This window comes from Hordeum vulgare, chromosome 5H (genome assembly GCF_904849725.1).
Source record: "Hordeum vulgare subsp. vulgare chromosome 5H, MorexV3_pseudomolecules_assembly, whole genome shotgun sequence".
NCBI lineage: Eukaryota > Viridiplantae > Streptophyta > Magnoliopsida > Poales > Poaceae > Hordeum > Hordeum vulgare.
Genome location: NC_058522.1, coordinates 486467809 through 486474175, shown reverse-complemented (window position 1 = coordinate 486474175; position 6367 = coordinate 486467809).

Genomic DNA, 6367 nt, shown 5'->3' with positions numbered 1-6367 from the left:
AGGGCCTACCATATATTTTTGTAAAATTAGACCATATTACTTTTCTAAAATACTAGATCATATTTCATGTCCAATTGACAAAATGGTTGGGTGTTAAAATCTTTGATCCACCTCTCGTGAAAAAGACAAATTTCCATCGATTCAGCTGGAACCTTGTCAAATTTTAACTGCAGTTGCGTGATAGTTTGGGTAGGAAAGAGAGCACAAAAATATGGAGGGCGATATAAATTCCGACATGTCAATGTACTTATACTTTGTGGCCTTGTCGACACCTATACAAGACACATAAGCAAAATTGCCGAGTTTTCTGCCCAGTCACCTCTATTTAAGCCAATGACCTTCTTAATTTTGTCATGGAGGACCTACAATGCGGGCATAAATAGAGCTACACATGTCAGTGACCATTTTGTGCATTCGGATTATGACCTTCCTGATAGAGATGGTCAAAAATTTCAAAGGTTTGGACCCTCTTAGACACCTCATGACCTTCTTGTAAATTTTAGTCATAGATCTATGACCAATAAAACCGTCGTCATTATTTTTTGTCATAAACGAGCTTATTTCTTGTAGTGTGTACGAATCCAGTTGTTGGATGTACGTGCCCGGTTGGGTGTACGAGTCGGGCTGTGTGTATGTGACCTGTTGCGTGCTCGGCTGGGTATACATGCTGAATTGGGTGTACGTGCCCGGCCACGTGGACTTCGATTCATCCACGTGACCATCCCCGTAGAAGCCTCTGCTTTTGCTACTTGTAAACTGCATTGGATTTTTCCCACAGAGGAGGGGTGATGCAGTATAGTAGAGATAAGTATTTCTTTTAGTGAGAACTGTGGTTATCGAACCAATAGAATACTCACGCAAACTACTTTTTTGCAGCACCTGCACACACAGAATCAAACACTTTCACCCAACGTAGGAAAGAGGGTTGTCAAGACCCTTGAACTCGTTACTTGCAAGGATTAAAACTTGATAGATGGATAATATAAGTATAAAAATAAGTGTAAATAATAAAAGGCAGCATGGTATTTTTGTTGTTTCAGCATTTATGCTTAGGTAGACTCGGGGGTCATAGTTTTCGCTAGAGGCTTTTGTCTTGAACATAACATACAGTGTGTAAATAAATTATTATTGGGCAATTGACATAATAGCGCATAGTTATGACATGTTATTCAGGATAATGATTATGTGTATATAGGTATCACGTCCATAAATAAGTAGACTGAAACGATCCTGCATCTAATACCATTACTCCACTTTAAGAGCGCTTCTATCCTTGTCTCTCTAGGTATTAAGTTCATGACAAACAATGTAATGCTTGGAGCAAGGTGAGATGACGTAGACAAAGTAAAACAAGTAATATGTTTAGACCCCGTCGTTTTATCCTTAATGGAAACAATACAAATACGTGTCATGTCCCCTTTTGTCACTGGGATATAGGGCACCACAAAATTAAGCCCATCCCACCAAAGATAAATCAATCTAGTTGGTCAAACCAAATCGATAGATTGGAGAGAAATAAGAAGCTATATTAATCATGCATAATAGAATTAAAAAAAGCCTCAATTAATTTTAATGAATAATCTAATCATAAACTCACAATTCATTGGATCCAAATAAACACAATGCAAAAGAGGATTACATCGGATAGATCACCTCGAGAATCGCGGTGAACATGGTATTGAAGATCAAAGAGAGAGAAAGTCATAGCTATGGATTCGTAGATCTATGGTGTACTGCTCACAAATCATCATGGAGGTAGCAAGGTTGATATAGATGGCCTCCGTGATCGATTCCCCCTCCGACGGGGTGCTGATGCAACAAAAGACCTTCCAACGGCGCCAGAAACACGTGCTTATGGGAGACTGTTCTTGATACTCCTCAGCAACGGCACCAGGAATCCTTCTGCTACGGCTACGCCTTTAGGGACTTCCTAGTCAAATATGCAAAGGATTTCCCTGTGGCCTTGGAGCCTTGCGTTGGTGTTCCCTCGAAGCGGAAAGGGTGATGTAGCGCAGCGGTGGTAAGTATTTCCCTCAGTTTCGAGAACCAAGGTATCGATCCAGTGAAGGAGTATCCCAAGTGCGTGCACAAACACAAAAAGCTTGCTCCCAATGCCATGAAGGGGTTGTCAATCCCTTATAGATTGTTTGGCAAGTGAGAACTGAAAGCAACAAAGTAACAAAGCAAAGTAAAAGCGGAGGTGTAAACGATAGGTGCAAATAGACCCGGGGGCCGTAGTGTTTACTAGTGGCTTCTCTCATGAAAGCAAGTAGACGGTGGGTGAACGAATTACTGTCGAGCGATTGATAGAACCTGACGTCATCTACGGCAATGATTATATCTATAGGCATCACGTCCAAAACAAGTAGACCGATACTTTCTGCATCTACTACTATTACTCCACACGTCGACCGCTATCCAGCATGCATCTAGTGTATTAAGTCCAAAAGAACAGAGTAACGCCTTAAGCAAGATGACATGATGTAGATGGACAATCTCATGTCTACGACGGAGCCCACCTTGTTACCCTTTATGGCAACTACACGATGTGTGCCTTGCTGCCCCTACTGTCACTGGGAAAGGTCACCACACGGTAAGAACCCAAAACCAAGCACTTCTCCCATTGAAAGAATCATAGATCTAGTTGGCCAAACAAAACCCAAGACTCGAAGAGACTTACAAGGATATCAAATAATGCAAATAAGAAATCAACAAAGACTCAAATATATATCATAGATAATCTGATCACAAATCCACAATTCATCGGATCTCGACAAACACACCGCCAAAGAGGATTACACCGGATAGATCTCCATGAAGATCATGGAGAACTTTGTATTGAAGATCCAAGAGAGAGAAGAAGCCATCTAGCTACTAACTACGGACCCGTAGGTCTGAAGTGAACTACTCACGAGTCATTGGAGGGGCGATGATGTTGATGAAGAAGCCCTCCAACTCCAAAGTCCCCTGAGGCAGGGCACCGGAAAGGGTCTCCAAATGAGATCTCGCGGAAACGGAAGCTTGCGACGGCGGAAAAGTGTTTTCGTGGACGCCCTGATTTTTTCTGAATTTTTAGGGAATATATAAGCCAAAGACGTAGGGCAGGGGAGTGCCAGGGAGGCCACAAGCTTGGTTGCCGCGGCCTCCCCCCTGGCCGCGGCAACAGGGCTTGTGGGCTCCCTATGGGCCCACTTGCTTGGCCCTCAAGCCTCCTGATCTTCTTCCGTTCTGAAAAAAATCATTTTGGGGATTTTATTCCGTTTGGACTCCGTTCCAAAATCAGATCTCAAAAGAGTCAAAAACACAGAAAAAACAGGATCTGGCACTTGGCACTGAGTTAATAAGTTAGTCCCAAAAAAGATATAAAAGGTAAACAAAACATCCAAAGTTGACAAGATAACAACGTGAAACCATCAAAAATTATAGATACGTTTGAGATGTATCACGGGGTACCAAAAAATGTTTATAAATGGGATTTGCACGGAACGGGGACTTATGACGGCGAAAAATTTGTTTCTTCTCTATATTTAGGGTTTTCAGAATATTTCAGAATTTATAGAAGTGAAATTAGGCCAGGGGGAGCCACGAGGGGGGCACAAGCCTAGGGGCGTGTCCTACCCCCAGGGCACGCCCCACGAGCTTGTCGCTCCCATGTGCATCTTTTGGCCTTCTCCCAAAGCTTCGTGGGACCAAAATCTTTCAGAAAAAATCACCAAAAAGTTTCATCATGTTTGAAGATATTGATTTTCCGCATAAGTCAAAAACAAGCAAAAACAGGAACTAGCATTGGTTAATAGGTTAGTCCTAAAAATAATATAAAACAACACATTATTTCATATAAAGTATCCAAGATTAATAACATAATAGCATGGAACAATAAAAAATTATCAATACATTGGAGACGTATCAACCTCCGCCATGGATCATCTCAAACATCTGCTTGTCCGCGTCATCATACGTCAGCTAGCCCAGTTCAGACATATCGGCGACTAGAGAGCGGGCACCAAGCCACTCCTTACCCGGTGTCTGCATCAAGACAGGGTTCGGCGATGTAGGCTTGGGGCAAAGGAGTGACACCTCATTGACGTCGACACGGTAAGGTATATGCCCAATGGAGGATGTCGGGTACTGCCCGCCAACCTGTTGGTTGGCGTAGAACTAGGGAAGTTTGTATTGATCCGGCCAAGATGGCGTCTGCTTAGATAGTGATGGAAGCAGTGACCCGCGTCTCTAGCCCTACCTTGCACCACGCCCACCGCCGACAGCTCGCCCCGTAAACATCCGCCGCTCTGACGAAAGCCCCTGCCATCCTTCTTTGTGTGGGTGCCGCCTTCTTTGCCTTATGTCTAAGGCGGAGGTCTTAGTGTCACTAAGTTGATATTTTGGGCGACCGCTTCGCTAGATCCTCCACCACTATTGTAACCTACATCTTTTCATGCAGGTCCATGCAGCAACGACGAGGAAAAAGGGTGGGAATCATAATGCAGAGCGGCGGGTTGTTAGAGGAGAGGGTTGAGGAAGACGGGTTTTGCCGCGGAATAGTGCGGCTAGCTTCAAATGCGTGGGCTTCACCTCAGTTTTGGGTGGCCGAGTGTGTCGTGGTCCGATGTGGCTCATGTTCGGACTCCCATAAAGCTCCCCGGTTTTCTTCCAACATGGGAGAAAATGGACGCCCGGACTGGTCCGCGGACTGATGTGGGACATCTTTGGATGGCTTCTGGGGTCCAGACCGTTCGGTCGAAACTGATGGAGAAGGTTTGAAGATCCATGTTGGAGATGCCCTAACATGCTATTAGGAAAATTTCCAACATCGTATACTTTAGTAAAAGGACGCTTTTATTGACTCAAAATGTGGCATCAAACATATCGAAATCATGATGAGCAACACTAGGTCTCTGCATATCTTATAGCATACAACCAATACCAACAGTATGACAAAAATAAAATAAAACCGGCATGTCGGAAACAGAAGAGTCATATGACCGACATTATGCCTATGTCAAATGAGAGGAAGTGGTGGGATGATCCGGAGATTATGCTGCAACCCATGTTGGGCAAAAACCTCCATGGCCGCCCGCTCCAACCGCACACATGCCTTGAACAGTGGTTCTCACTCTGTTCGATGTAGCATAGACTATGTAGGAAGCGAGTGAATAGAGAGAATAAACTGCAAAGGAGAACACTATTTTCATTAAAAACTAAATTATTTCTACATAGGCAAAGAGAGCATAACAAGGCATATGCTGCCACCCTTATTAGCGTTTTGAACCTATTTGGAATACCGTCTAACCAATGACCAAAAATATTGGCAACACTTGTTGGCGGATACAAATAAGACTCTATTTGGATGATTAAACATTTAGAATAAGCGGACTTTGCACTGAGAAAAGGTGTTTGATTATCTCCTCGTTGGTATGGAAGCTACACTTCTTACTTCCTTGGCAATTACGACGGGGCGAGGTTATATGTATTTGTCGACCACAACTTCCCTTTGAAGATAACACATGAAGATTCTAACTTTTAGTGAAAGCTTTGACTTCCAATTTTTCTTATTATTACCCATTGGTACACAGAATGCATAAGCACCCGGTACATAGAGTCAATTGTGAAGTAATCGGATTTAAATAGATTCCAGCGAAATACATATTGTACAAATGTGAGGTTAATCGAGTCGAATAGGATAGAAGATTTTACCATGACATAAGACGAGGACCAATCAAATCCTGTATGAAAGAAATATCTGACAGGGATGAATAGGGCACATGCACAATAATATCATTCTTATTGCGAACAATGTGGTATAAAGCACAATATTGTTCTCGGTGGCTAGCATTGCCTAGCCACTTTTCCTCCGAGAAACGAATCTTTGACTCATCTTTTACTAATCAAATGATCAAAAGAGGAAAAGACATTTCTTTGTCGCCATTAGTCTTGCCCAAAAATGTGAATCACTAGGTAATCAGGTATCCAATAGCCCTGAGCACAACATTTTGGCCAAGATATATACTTATTGTATAGCTTGACATACACTATCCACACTAAGTAGTTTGAATAACCATTAACTAAGTAAGACATCCTTCTTGACATGAAGTTCATGAATGCCAAGGCCACCTTGGAACTTTGGCCTACAAAGCACACTCTTTTTGGCTAGTATTATCTACTTGCCAAAAGAATCTGAATATGAAATAATCCAGTGTTTGCAAGACCCCTTTCGAGAGTCAAAAAAATACAACATATAAAGAACCATATTTGTGAGATGAGAATTAATCAAGATCAGTCGTCCTCCAACAAAGAGAAACTTGCCTTTCCAACTACTCAACCGTTTCTCTTAGTGTTCCTCTACATGTTTGCACTCCGTCTTAGTGAG